Source organism: Ammospiza nelsoni, chromosome 3 (assembly GCF_027579445.1).
Source record: "Ammospiza nelsoni isolate bAmmNel1 chromosome 3, bAmmNel1.pri, whole genome shotgun sequence".
NCBI lineage: Eukaryota > Metazoa > Chordata > Aves > Passeriformes > Passerellidae > Ammospiza > Ammospiza nelsoni.
The window spans coordinates 64,474,786-64,490,210 of NC_080635.1; positions in this window are offsets into that span (position 1 = coordinate 64,474,786).

Here is a 15,425-nt window from a genome sequence, read left to right on the forward strand (position 1 = left end):
GGGAAGAATAGCTATTTTTCTCTCCACAGCCTCATGTGGTATGAAGCCAGGTCATTCCAGCTCATGTTATTTCATTCCTTGGGAGCATTCTTGTACAATACTGCACCGCTTCCCCGATGCTAAGTGATAAAGATTGCAACTCCTTGCCCTGGTCTGGTGAACATTTGGGTGAAAATATTCAGTTTCTCAAGTGAGTAAAAGCACACTGGCCTAGGTATGGTGTGCAGGGGCTGCCTCTGGATAGGGAAAGGCAAACACAGATGTGTCCTTCAGCTGCTCTTTTCTCAGCTGATTCAGGTTCCCAAGGCTAAACTTGTTGTGTTATCCTTTCCAGTGACTGTGCACTTTGGACGGATAGAGAACTATTTTAAGTTCTCATTTATACGGTATGTTATAAAATAAGGCCCAAGATGGATGAACAGGGGCTCTGTTTTTTAACAACAGTGACTTAGAGATCTGCACATCAGCCATCTCTCCTGTAGAGTCAGACAGATTTACAGTGCCTGGAAATGTTTGCCAACAAAGATGTTATTGTAACTCCAGTGCCTGTTCAGGGAAGTTTATGAGGTAGAGTTAGAAACTGTTCATATTGTCTTCCTGCACTTGATGTATAGGAGAGACAAGATGCCAGATACATTGCTGAGTTAAAAACAAAGCTACTGCAATGTTAGGATTATATCTCACATCAAGTACCTCGTGTTCTGGTCTGCTGCCTCCACCCTTCACCAAGAAAGTTTGCCTTGTTTAACTCTCCTTGCATGGCTGTGGACAATTCAGCCACCTCTTCTGTGCTTTTGCTTGCACAGCTGATAAATAGGGGCAGTGTTCATTATCTGGCACAAATTATTGCATCTGTTCAGTTCTCTGTGAGAGAGTTGCCTGGTGTTTCATAGGATTGGTTGTAGTTTCCAGTTCTAGTAGCTGACTATTCTCCCTCAGAAGCAATCAAAGGACAACCCATCACTGTAAGATGGGTCATTTCTGTAAGCAGGCATAACTCCACTGGGAGCTAACAGAAACTAAACATTTGCTAGGGTGTTATTGTCCTTTCCAAAATATGTAAGTGCTGTTTGGTTTGGGTTTTTATTCATATTGACCTCTTGGATTGTAATTTTGTTTTTCTAAACACCTGTCAACTATTAATACAGTTACTTAGATCATAAATCTTTATCCAAAGGCAGTTCCACTTGTTAGTGAAGAACACAAGATAGTTCTGCTTCTTCTGCTTGTATTTCTTGGACCATACAAGAATTTTATGCGTGTTTATGTGACTAAAATGCCTCTTAACTAAATCTCTCCCATATGACTATCAAACTGAATATTAGCTGTATTTTAAACTAGTGAAATTTTAAAGAATTTTTTGCAAGAATTTCTTTTTTCTCTTGGAGGAAATTAAGTAAGCCCCATAATAAATAGCCTGCTCAAAGAAGCATACCCTGCCTCGTGGCTTCTACACTTTGCAGTGATTGTGTTGAGCCTATGCTCCAGAACCAATGCTTTCCTGTGAATACATCACTGACATTAGCTGAACATTCCTTGGATAGCAGCAAAGTATTTGGCTTCTAGACACAGCCAAATAAGAGCACAAAGCTTACTTTGAGCAAATCACTAACAACTTCTGTTGGCCAACAATGGGCAGAAAGGTTTTCTGATCCCTTTAGTTGTGGCGCATGGGAGTAAGTCCAGGCTCTACGCAAACTAAATCACTGCAACACATGCTACTCCATCATTTCCATTCTAGGAAGAAAAAATACAATCCAGAGAGGCTATAAAGCAATGTGAGAACATGCTCAGAGTGGTTGCTGCTGAACCTTTCCTGTTGGCATGGTTGTTTTTTAAGCACTCAGGTGTAAGTTAGTGTTGGAGGGATATAGCCCAGGCAGGTGGTACCTGGCCAATCACTCAGTTGTTGGAATGGTTCTGTTTCTCTCAAATTTCTGTCCAGTTCCATGTTTGGAATGTTACTTTGTCCAGGCTGAAAATTTATCATTGAATATTTTTTTTACTTGTGGTAAAAGCAGATTTTGTTTCTGTGATCCATTTGGATTTAGAAGTGGTTCTGAGAGGAGTTGGGTTTTTTCCCTAATTCCTTGGTTATATGGAACATCTTCCCAGAAAGTTGACTTCTTTCAAAATAATTTCCCATAAAACTGACTTTTTAAAGTACCCAAGAGTCAGATTTAATCATATGCTCCATTAGAAACGATGAGAAAACTATACATTTCAAGATAGCAGACAAAAAATTTGCACTCATTCAATGTTTGAAGAGGTTTTTCAACCATAAATAAAAACTGGATTTACTGGAGTATTGCTTCCTGTGAGTCTATTTTGGTTTCATCTGTTCATTAAAACAACAAGAGTTTTCCTTAATCAAAATTCAAAATCATGTGAGTAATTTTTCAGTGCTATGAACAGATATTATTAGATCAACTAGACATAACAATCTTGGTATAACAGAAACTGATAATTAAATCTATTCTAAATAACACAATAATGTAGATTACAATAGTACATGCCATTACTGTCAGCTAGAGAAGATGATTTTGTGAAATGTCTGATCTCTCTATCTGTTCTGTAAATTTTTTTTTTAAATTTTAGCGATCTTCATGCTAAGAAAATTGAGATTGCCAGTAGTGATATTACAGACATCACCCATCTCATTCATTCTCCATTGACATTGAACTCTCTGCGTCATTCCAATTATATTGCAATCCATGAGGAAGATCTAACAGCTTGGATCCTTGCACTTATATCAAAAAATGGATGCAAGAGTCTTTGCAAGTTTGATACCAGCAGGACATGTAATGCTTCAGCCCACTCAAAGATTTTAAATCTTTGAAGTCTTGTGAGGAAATGACAGATAATAAATTAGTTACATTATAGTATGTCAAACAAGCAAGAACCAGAGGCAGCATTATGCACTGAATGACTGCATCCATTCTGTCCCATGGACCTTCTCCTGCTTCTTCTTCTGGGAATAACCAAAAACTGGTGTTGCTTTGTTGCTACTTTGTTTTTGCAATGCACCATGCTGCAGAGTGTCCTAGGGGGGAAAAAAGAAGTGGCAAAAGGGGTTGGAAATATTTTCTTCACCCAAAACACTTTTCTTAGTTCTACAAATGTATTTAACAGAAAGTCCTCTGGGTTTATACAGGCTGCAGATGTCAGCTGTCTCCAGACAATATAAAGCAGCCAGGGAAAAGCTTTTCTTTCAAATATTGTATGAACATTTCAGGATACTAATAAAGGGTCTTTGATGCAGCCACAATTATTCAAATGACCTTTCCTATCCTTCAAAATGTATAGCCAGTTGTCTCAGACACAGCTAAAGATTTCCTGTATGTAAATAAGAATTAATTGATATAACAGTTGGCTTTCAGACAACTGATTTTACAAAGTGTTCTAAGCACATTCAAGGCCTTTCCTCCCATTTTTAAAAGGCAAATATTTATGTAGAAGTAGGGGGTTATCCAGAAGTAATAATGCCAATGTCACTACTAAGGACGTGCTCATTACACTACTGCAGCCTCAGCTGGCCTTGCAAGGAGCAAAGTTCATGGTCATCAACAGGGAATGTTCCAGAAAGTTGTCATATTTAGCACAAAATAGCACACTCATCAATCATCTCTGTGAAGCAAATAAGAATTTGACAAATGGCATGTTTGTATTAAGTGCCTGAAACTATTGCTATTTTAGGAGGCCTCGCTCTATTGTCAAAGTGGAAGAGCTGAAGTTCTTTCACTTCATCACGGACTGAAACCACCTATTGAATCAGGACACTGCAGTCTTGCTGAAAACCAGCCCAAGCACTTGAGATGTGCCTGGCCTCCTTGTTCTGCTGTAGGGCTTTGCACACAGTACCCTCCCTAGCAAGGCACTGAGCAGGGTCCCTCAGTCCACTTCAGCTGAACTGAAGGCACAGTCCTGTTCTTTAAAGGCTGTGCAGAGCGTCGTGGCTGGCAGCATGATGAGACTTTTCCCCTCAAACTTGCATGGCCGTGTCCCTCAGTTGTCTGTCCTGCCAACATGTTTTTTTTTTTCCTCCCTCCTTCTTCTTTGGTATGCTAGGCAGACATTTTCCCAAACAGTCTTATGTTGTTTCATTACAAAGTCTTTATTTTAGTCTGTGCTGGCACAATGTCCTTCAGCAGCTCTTGTGGATAGATACGTTGAGAGGCAGAAAATCTGAGGAGGAGGATGACAGCAGTAAACATTTTGTCTCCAGATAGCCTCAGTCTCAGCTGTCAGAGGCAGAGATATAAATGAAAGACAGCCTGAGTGTGATAAACTAATATACAGTCAGTGGACTTTGTCTTCTTAATATGCTTTCTCTTGTGAAATTAGGCAGTGCATTTTAGTCTTTTGTATTTCCCCTTTCAGAGATTGTTAGTGTGTCAAAACCAACAAACACAAATCAAATGCTAATAGTAGGTAAGGCACATATCTGTTTCCTGTGCTTTGTAATTCTGTTGTGTTATTTTTAAATTTGTTGTGAACACTTTTTAAGTTTGAATAGTACTATTATTCAAATTTTATGGTTCTTTCATCAAGCTCCTATGACTGTACTCTGACTAAATATCATATTTTGTATCCCAGATCTCCAGTAGTATCAGTGTGATGATCTTCAGCACTCCATGATCTAAGCAGTGAATGTTATCTTTGAGCTCCTTATCAGACAGCTCCTTATCCCTCTCTCTTACTCATCATGCAAATTAAATCATAGGTTACCTTCAGCCCTGTACCACCCACAAGTCCCCACATCCTGACTGTCCACTGGATCTTATTCCACAGCACCAGTCTTTTTGTCATGCCATGTTTTACATTCACTTTGCAAATCCATGGAATATTTGAAGATTTGCGCACTTAGGGAAATCCCAAGAATTCCTCTACTTTAATTAGCATGACAAATACATCAGTCCAAGTGAAATTACTCATATTTTCTTGTCTTGAGTTTCTTACGTTTTTTTGAGCAGTTGGAGGTTATCCTTCCTCTTCCACACTGCTTTTTATCTTTCTTCATTATAATGTTTAAATACCTGATTCCTTCTCTGCTTCTTCAGTCACAAAAAATTTGATTGAAGCATTTCGCTGCAGGAAGAGCAGCTTTTCCCTTTCCTACCTTATGTCCATCTTTCAAATCTCCATGTGTATCCTTGCATTCACCTCTTTGGCCTCTCTGTTTTCAAAGGGCTGTAACAGACCTTTTTTCTCTGGCTTTGTCACTGAAGAAATGCTAATGATGTAGACCCCAATGCCTCACAGAGGAGCTTTCCCCTAAGCTTCAGCTATCCTATTGTTTTGTCTCACCAAGTCTATTCACAAGATAATAACATTTAATGAGTTCCTCTCTCTGTCTCCTTCCCACAGGCAGACTTGCAGACGCCACTTTAGGCCACTTTAGCTTTTTAGCGTTAAGAGTAGGGAGCAGTCACTACAAAGGCATGCCTACATTGCAGGCAGAGCTGGGATTGCTGCACATGCAGACACACTTGGGTTACCTATTCTGCCAGCCCCAGGACACTGTGTGCTTACCAGTGCCTCCATCCTGCTCTAAGCTGCAGCCTCCTGCATCTCCATTTCCTTTCCCAGATGGGCTCCCACAAGTGTATTTCCACAGACGTATATCCAGCAGACCTCCCGTTGAATTGTAAGAATTTTGAAAGGCAGACAGGTACCCAAATCACACAAACAATTCATAAAACCCATCTGGAAACCTTGTAGGGATTGGGGAAGTTTCTATTTGGATTTCTGACAATCCAGGTTTATGCAGTGTGTGGTAAGAGATACTATGTTACAGGAAAGAATTTTCTGAAAAAAGAAGCTTTTAACTATCTTATACTAGTAGTATCATCCCAACAAAAGCATTTAAATGGCCTTAGCAGGCTTATAGCTATGCTCCTTCAAGGACTATTGATGTCAAAGTAGTATAAACAGGTGTGTATTTACTGAGCAGCAAATGGGAATGTACTACTGGGATGCTCCCGTCACACACAGGCACCCCTGGGCATCCTCTGTACTTACAACCTTGTTTAAAAGTGCTCTCCTGTCACAATTAACACCTGTAAAATGTAATGAGTGATCTATTTTTGGTAAGATTTTTCTGTCTGAGTCTTCTGTGTTATACCATCTCCTTCTTTGCACCATGGACATAAATATTTTGGCAAAGAGGCAAGAGTGCCCTGGCTGGACTCTTGACTGTCCTCTCTCAGGACAACCCTCATTTTTAGCTCATGTAATGGGTTTTTCACCTCAGCTGCTGAATGCTGAGCAGCTGCCTTCCCTCTTTTGCTTTTCTCTGGTGCTACACCTGGACAAGATTCCCGAAGGAGCACTTCCTTCCTGGCTGCAGAGACAAGAGGGCTTTTCCAAACAGCTGTTCCCCCTGCATGAGTCTTCTCCATCCTGAGACCTCGCTCTGCAGGGGTGGGGGGATGCACTACAACATGCCATTCTGCTTACTGTGTTTCCTAGTGGACTTTCAATTATGCAGATGTTTTAAAAATCCCTTTGCTTTCTATGTGAGCAATTGCTGCTGCATTTCATATTGCAGCTATCTGCTTTGTCTGAAGCAGTATTTGTGGATTAGTAAGATCCATAATTTGAAAATTTTACATATAAAGAATATGGGAACAGGAAAGCAGTGCTGTTTTCTGGCAATTGTGAGGGTGTTCTGCAGCTGCAAGTTGCAGTTTGGGAAAATCTGTCCTGAATTTTGAAAGTTGAATGTTAAATTAGCCAAATCTTGCTTCTGCAGCCTCAATCCAACTGCACTGAGTGCCAGTTGGTTATGTATTTCATATCAACCAAATACATTTTGTCTATATTTTCTTACAAATCAGACTTGCATAGAAATTTTAACAAAGATTTTTCAAAGTATCAGGGATTATTTTAGTTCTAGGTCTTGGCTGGTAAATTATCCAAAATAAAAGTTATTATGTGTTTATTGTTGATACTGTTCATAATATTAATATGGAGCTGCTCGAGTTGCTGTCTTGCTGAACACCAGCTCTTCTGTTGCATTTTATGATCCCAAATTTCTTTGCTAATAAACTATGACTCCTTAATGTATTTAGCACATTAGCTGCAATCTTGGCAAATACTGCTCCATCTGTCTTTTGAGCAGGGTGCAAAATAGGCTGACAATGCACAGAGGGTGCCTAAAGCAACTTGTTCTGCAATGAACTCAGATGTACAAGTGTGACTCAGTGCCTGTTGCTGCCTTTAAAAATAATTGTCCAAAACAGCTGACTCAAGCAGCCCATAAAACTCTGCCCATACAAAGAGCTCACCTACGCCATTTGACGACTTGTTTTGGCTGGTTTGTGCCATTGTCATACTATTCCTGCCTGTAGAACACCATCCACTCCCCCACTGAAAGCTCTGAAACCTTTGCAGTTGGCTTCAGCGGCGTGTGGATCCTATGATTATCCCTCTACAGATATTAGTCCCTAAGAACAGTCCTCCTCCCACCATTGTTTTCATTAGTGGCTGGGCACCTCCCACTGCATTTTCAGGGATGGAGTTCCCAATTCTCCACTCATTGGACTATGAGTCTCTGAAGCAATAACTTTATGGATGAGAGGGTTGAAAGCTGTGAGGGATGCTTTAGGGGAGTGCCAAGGGACACTGTCACATGAAAGTGAAACCTCCTTGAATGCACAGCTCCTCAGCCACATTCAGCTTGGACTGACTGTTAAACAAAAAGTGATAAGCATCTTCTGAGACAATTTAATATTTGGAAGCAAGAAGGATAAAATCAGGGAACAAGCTTGATGCTGTAACAAGAGACAACTGCTCATGCCAAGTAATGATGAGCTCTGTGCTGCTGTGTGTCAGGTCAGATCCATGAAAAGGACACAGATGTGATTCTTCATGGGATGTGTGTCACAGCCTCAGAGTGAAATGGCTCACACAGCTAACTCCATGTTCCTGTGAACCTGTCTCTTCCATGCTGATCAGATAGGAAAGCTCATGAACTTTAATCAGGGAAGGAGAATTAGCAAGCAGAGCAATAAATATCAGAGAAAAAATTGTTATATGAAAGAGAAACACAAAAGGAAGGATGTTCTGGTAGGCATTTGGGAGAAAAATAAAAGACATTAAAACATATGGAAATTATTTGTGGATATATATATTATCTCAGCATAATTTCAGTCACCAACTGCTGCTCTGGTCTCCCCTCTGCAACCTCTTCTGCCATCTTCATTTTCTCTTCCTCTGGTTTCTCTCTTCAGTTCACACAAATAAGCTTTTACTGATAACAGGTTTTCTTTAAAATTAAATTATTAACCATATTTTTCAATTCATTCTCCTCTGCACTAGTTATATCACCAACTCATTTTTATGTCTAGGACTCACAAGTTTAAAATCTTCATCCCTCTGCAAATTTTTCAGCCATTATCTTCACGCTCTCTCCTCAGTGTTTCCTGACCTTCCATAACTTCCTTATTATTCTATTAAATAGAAATGTCCTGTGCAATAAGCCTTATATCAACTTTTCCAAGATTTACTTACATTTCTCCCATTTAAAATGTGTCCAGAGATTGTGTAAAGGAGAGCAGAAGTTTTGCCTGAAAGGAAAATCTAGGAAAATAACTGAAAAATATACATAATATTAATTAAAATTGAGGGGCTGAGAAACACAAATTTTCTTTTCAAAATTTTATTTAATATATATCTTTAATGTTGTAATTTAAAAATACGCTATTACAGTACAAAAATATTAATGGTTGAAACTGACTAATTTCCAAAAAAAAATAACATGTATTGGATGTTTCAAAAGGTGGCATATTTTCTTTTGGAATTCTCTTCATTAATGGTACAAAAATCGAAAAGGGCTGCTTTGGATTACAAGGAAGAAAAACTTTGAAATCATAGTACAAACTACAAAAGTCCTTCCTCTGTACAGCTTTAAATAAAATAATTTACAATTTATGGCACATGTAAAAATGCTTTAAAAATTCCAGGAGAAAAGAATTATATGGACATGTTGGAGACAATTATGTTTCAAACACTTTGGGAGGGACGGCTAATGTATTACAAGAATAATCTGATTTTCTTACAGGTACAAGCAGGTTAGGTGTGCAATCCAAGAGTTTCATGAAGAATTCCAGCCAATTTCCAATTGCAAATATAGGAAAATCTCATGATTTGAATTCTTTTTTTCCAACTCAAAGCAATCATCTTCTAAATCTTTCTTCTCAGTATGCCAAGTCTATGTACTCTGGAAATTTCTTTACCACTGTGTACTAACATCAAAGGATAATACAAAATTATATGTTACATCTGCCTTGAAAAACATGTCAGTATTGCATTTTAAATACAAAAATATAACTTGATTCTACTGTGGGTGTTACTAAAATCTTCTACATAAGGACAAAATTGTACCTTATTTTAAGTTGTATTCCCCACCCATTTCAGTAACCACTGAAAATAGGCTTGTGTGAATTCTTAAACAAACCAATTTTTTCCTAAGAAAAGCTTGAGTTACAGAATCAGGTCATATTTCAGTAAAAGAAAAGTGTTCTGACATTACTCATGAGCCACATTTTTAAGGCAAACAGAGAGGGTATTTTCTCTTCTATGACACATTTGAGTAGTCACTTCTAAAAGTTTCCAGCTTTGAAATTTGAGGAATTTCCAGCCATGAAGAGCAAATACATTGTCCTCCTTCTCCTTCTGTAATCTATAACTGTGCAGTAGTGAGAATAAAATCTCACAGAAACTATTGAATACTTGAAATTGAACTTTCTAAAATAATTGCGTGAGTTTTGATGAAATAAGTGCAAGAAATAAAGAATCAGAATTTACCAAATACAGACTGACTTTTGCTACAACGTACAGAAATGTTTTAAGTTTGATTTTTTTCCAACTAAATTTGTCTCTATCAGATGTGCCAAGGAGTTCACTTCCCCCAGATGTGCTTTTATCTGATTCAATGGCAGTATTGTGAGCTAGTATATTTAGCCCAGGCAAAAGCATATATTCCTACTTTTTAAAAACCCGCACAAAACACAAAACAAAAAGCCCCCCACCAAAATCACCAAAAGCAACTCATGCATTTGAAATAAGTGGTTGCACATTCTTTGAGGCTAATATACTGACAGCAGAGAAAAAAGTCTAAATCCAACAGCAACAATAAATTAAACAGACGAGAAAGTCACATATTAATCTCATTACTGGAAAAGAATCATGAAACAGAGAAGCATCAGATATAAGGCTTTCCTTTATCCCTGTAAAAAGTGATACCAGATAAAAGGTAGGGTAGTGCAGGCACTTTTGAACAAGCTGCATCCAGATGTGCACATGGGCCTGCTCCAAGCTGCCCTGGACTGACAGGAAGACACTCGCTGATTTCAGCGCTGTTCAGAATTGGCTTTAGAAGATTGGTTTCTCAGCCAAGTGCCACATCACCAGGTCACTCCTGCACAGCTGCTCTTCCAACAAACCGTCCTTAGACTCTGATGTGGTGCTTCTGGTCAGTGATGTCCCAGCACTCCTGGAAAGGGACAGAAAAGGAGGCAGAACACAAAGAATAAAATAGCCATTTAGATGAAGCTTTCTTAGAGACAGAGAATGAGAAAGAGAGAGAGAGAGAGAGTACAACTGGGAGAGATCAGACAGAGGTTTTTGCCAGGTTCTGTGAGAAAATGATATTAGGCATATATGGAGTCTAAAACAGTAACAGCCAAATTTCTCTCAACCTTGAAAGAACCCACTAAGGGCTCTGAAGTGGAGTGCAAGGAAGGGCAATCTGTCTAGTTTGCCTGCTGCATGCTCTGAACTAAAACCACAGCCCTTCAGTAATGCTGCAGAATCAACATAAGCATCTCTTGCATTACCTTGGAAGGGATCGTGAGTTGTCTTTCCAAATATTTCTGAAAAAGCTGTATACCTTCACTGATCTGGAGAGAAACTATCCATGCCAACAAATGGAACACACGGGTTTCTGCTCAGGCTTTCAGCTTCTGTTAAAATGTAAATACGAAGTTAACCACAAAGTTTGGCCAACTGTTTTTTGTGTTAAATAGCCAAACTCCATCAAAATGTACAGAGCTGAACCCTGAAATACAGTATATAATTTTTTCACACTGGTTCTATGCTTTATATTCTTGTACTCACCCTGACATTTCTACACTAATGTCTCATTCTCTGATTTTCCAGCATAGATAATTATGCAGGCATTTTACCTAAGGCAAGACATCTTATATTTTATTTAAGGCAGAAGATCAATATGCCCAGAAGAAGACCTATTGCCCAGTAGAGGGTGCTACTTGATTTTAGGAATAAATCTTATCAACAAACTTTAAGAATTATATTTCCATGTGATTATGCAAATCGGGGGGGACATCAAGTCCTTTTGACGGCAGCACTAAAGAAACAGAAAGATGGCATATCTGTTGCTAACTTGCTTGTTTCAGATGGTAGTACAAAGTGCTAAGGAGTGATCCAAGCAAAACTTTGGTTTAATGCTCTGACATCAGTCTAAATGGCACTAGATACTACTGCTCAGAAATAAGCATTGTGTACACAACCTGTGCTCTTGGTTTACTGGAGTAGATTTCTCATTTTATATTCTCTCTATACTAAAGTTGGCAGCAGGTTTTTACTCCTGGACTGACTTTTTTAGCTCTTTGCCTTTTACCAGACCAAACCCATTGGAATTGCAGAAGTTGGTTATTCTGGCAAAGTAGAAATTTAATAGAAAGTTTGAGATAAATTCAACAAGATGTCTGGGAGACAAGAGGCCTCAAAAAAGGAAATGGTTTCACATCTTGAAAGTTTTCCTAACTTTTTTTTGGCTCATAGAAGCTACAAAATGTCTTGGCGGAGGAACTTGAAATTTTGTTTTAATCTTTTGTAGATGGTGATTCGTCTTTCCTTTGGCTTCTTTTGGGGTGCTTCAGGGGACAATTATTTAATCATTTAAAGACAATTATGCAAACATTTAGGGTTCCTAAATCCACATGACAACTTGTATAGGGCTTATGAGATCTACAGTGGGGAAATGCAGCTTTCCCAGACTGTGTAGACTGTTCCACAGGTAATTCTTGTGATCAGGGCAGGGCAAACTTCCTCTCAGCATAGGCTTTAGTAGGTTTCTGCTCCCCTGTGCGAAGATCTGAAGGGTTCCACCCAGAGCGCCATCAGGTCTTCTGAGACCTACTGGAGGCAAAGGCCATTCCCATAAAGGTGTTTTTCTTCCTTTTTTTCTCTACATCAAGCTCTTCTTCTTCCCTCTGTTATCTGTGCATACATCTCTTGGCAGAATTTGAGGGAGAAGATATTCTCCACCACGAATCTAAACTGGTTCTGTAAGCTCTGCCACTCCCAGTGTATGGCCAGAGGCAGGCCTGTATGTAAAGATTTACCCCAATGACATCCAGGAAAAAATCCACTTTTGTGTTCTCAGTGAGTGGTAAAATGTCCTGTACAGGCCCTGAAGATCACGTCTTTAGGTGTAGTTAACAAAAGTTTTCCAGTAGTGAGCAAAACTTTCCATAATGAGGATTGAAGGAGATTTAAACATTCACAGTTTGTGATTTGCTACTCCTAATTGGCCCAAAGTCTAAGGACTGAAGCAATTTACTGGCATCATTTTTCAGAGAATACTATTAAGTAAAAGATGAGGTTCCCTAATGATTTATGAACAGAGTATAGTCAGAATCAACACAGTGATGAAGATTCTGTTCCATTTTTTGAGATATTTGTCCTGCTCCCAGCTTCTTGGATTTACCATAAATTATATAATTTTCAATCCAAAAAATACAGACATAAGGAGGTAGGATCAAAAAACGTAAGTCAGAAAGAATCTGTGGAAGTTTGGGAAACATGAAACCAAGCTGTCAGAAAGGAATGAGGGAGGTATGCAAAAAGTATAAAAGAATTAATATTACACCTGCAGGCAGAATTATCCTCGAAGTACAGAATATTTTCTGAAAGTAACTTAGTGTTATTGAAATGTTGACTAGAATGTGTAAAGCTAGTCCTGAGACAGCCACAGCATTATGTGTGAGATGCCACGATAACTCTCTCCTCCTGTCACCAAACTCTCTTTTTCCCCATTCCATCTCTTCTCCTGTCTCCCTATCCCAAACTACCCCAAAATTTATTGTAGAATCTATTTTATAAAGGGAAAATAAATGGAGGAAGTCTGGTATGTTTGCAGGTACTGGTCCCAAGTTTTATGTGTCAATAAGAGACCTAGTAGTGCCACAGAAATAAAAACTGGAACCCTAAAGATGACATACTGATTTTGGATTGGTTAAATAATGACATCCTGGTGAGTTCAAAGAGATATGGGCTGGGGTGGGAGCAATGACAGAGAACTGGCAGCTATCTCATAAGCATGGGAGAAGTGAAAAAAAGAAATAATATCTAAAAACGATAGGGAAAAGGACTTCCAAAAAGGTTGTCTCTGGAGGGCAAAGGGAAAATGAGAACAAAATTATTTTCAATGAAAATCCTCATTACATTTAACAAAATTAATATGATTTATAAGTATGTAGCCTGTTTACAATGATTTTATAAGCTTCACTTTGCCAACCTTTTCCATAGAAGGAAAGTCTGCCCTGTATGAGTTTCAACTCATCTATTTCTTCTCTTCCACCAAGCAAAAGGATTGAGAAACGACTGATAAACAGAAGACCAGAAATGGAAAACAGAAGAGAAAAGATCTGTGCTAGGACACCTCAGGGGCAATCCTGAATGTTGTCCCTCTAAATGCTTTCTAAGAAAGACATTTTTCATCCTGCAAATAATTACGAGGACCAGTCATCCATCACCTAAAGGAAATTTCTTCATTAAAATCCATTTGTCTTGTAATTTCTCTGTTCACAAATATGCACTGCCTTTTTTTCTCATGAAACAGGTCCATCACCTTTCACATACTTGAAAGAGAAACTCCAACAAGGAGTGCTTCAGGTTCATTATTTGGCTCAGTTATTTGCCAGATGTTAAGTGAGGCTGTGTTTTGGCTAGCCTGTATGCTCTAATGTAATATTAAACCAACTAAAACATTAAATGCAGTCCAAATGCAGACCTGCAGTTAAGAGAAGCATTTAATGAAAAAGGAGAATTCCTGAAATTTAATCTTCGGTCTTGAGAGTATCTAAATTATACCGGCTAAAAACATAAATTAAAATCAATATACTGTTAAAAATATGACAAAAATCTGCTAGTTTTCAATCTAAATAATCTCCACCAGCACTCACCCTATCTTACTTCCAGGATGGCATTGTAATGCCTGGAAGGGCTAGTTGTAAGGGACACTGACCTCTGCTTCCAATTCTCCTCCTGAGAATTGCAGGCTATCTATCTGCAGACCTGGTTTCTATGTGTCCCATTTTATAATCATATCAAGATATTTATTCCAAACATCTTTAAATGGCAACATTGTTCTTTCTGGCTGATAATTCACCAGAGTATCCGGACTATAACTCATCTGCAAAGGCCAATTGGCAGGTTAGCTGCTGGTATGGTTATAGAGTGATTGAAAGCTGCATAAAATGAAAAGCATTTGGTAATTGATTATTTTTTTTCTCTATAGGCCAGCAGATGATTTTTGAGGGTTGTTAACATTTATCCTTGTAACCCCGAAGTCTGCTTGCAAGATTAATTGTTCTCTTCCATTGTTATCATTGCTATAATTATGAAAATGCAAATGGCATGCTTTTATTACTTTATTTATTCACCTGGTACATAGAATAGCACAAAACACTGGGCATGAAATATGTTTTAAAACCTTATAAAGCACATGAAAAAGCTAAATTAAAAAATATAATTGATAGTGTCACCTGGTGACATATATCTCTGACATAGTCTGCTCTTTTTGGATGATGTGCTTTTAGTATCACCCCCTGCTAAGATTAAAGCAGTAAGATAATTTTGTGGGAATTTTTTTTTCTTTTACTGTTTGCAACACTTGGTCCCTCTAGTTCCACAAAAGACCTGTTTTGATCTGCTGTTTTTTGGGAGGCCTTTCTTGACTTCAATGAGTTTTATGTCAGGCCTCAGTTCTGTACCAGATAAAACTCTCCAAGCAGGATTTTTCTGCCATCCATCATAGGCCAATCAGGAGGAGCCAGGAAGTTATCTGAATCTTGAGGTGTACAAGTAATTGTGAAAATTACTTCTGTCTTGTGTATAGGAAGTATAAAACATTATCCATTTAACTGTTTGGGAAGTCTTAACTCTCTCAACTATGCCTCAAATAGTTATTGTTTAGTTTCTTGGAGTCTTTCTGGGATTATATACATTTTCCACTAGCAACCCTTCATCCATGACCAGTCACCCACTTTTAAGTAGCACAGCTATGTTCTACTAATTCGGATATAAATTTGAAACCACATCACAGCAAGATAACATTCATTTCTATCTTACTCTGCATAGGTGTTGACAATAATAAATAGACAAATTAATAGGAA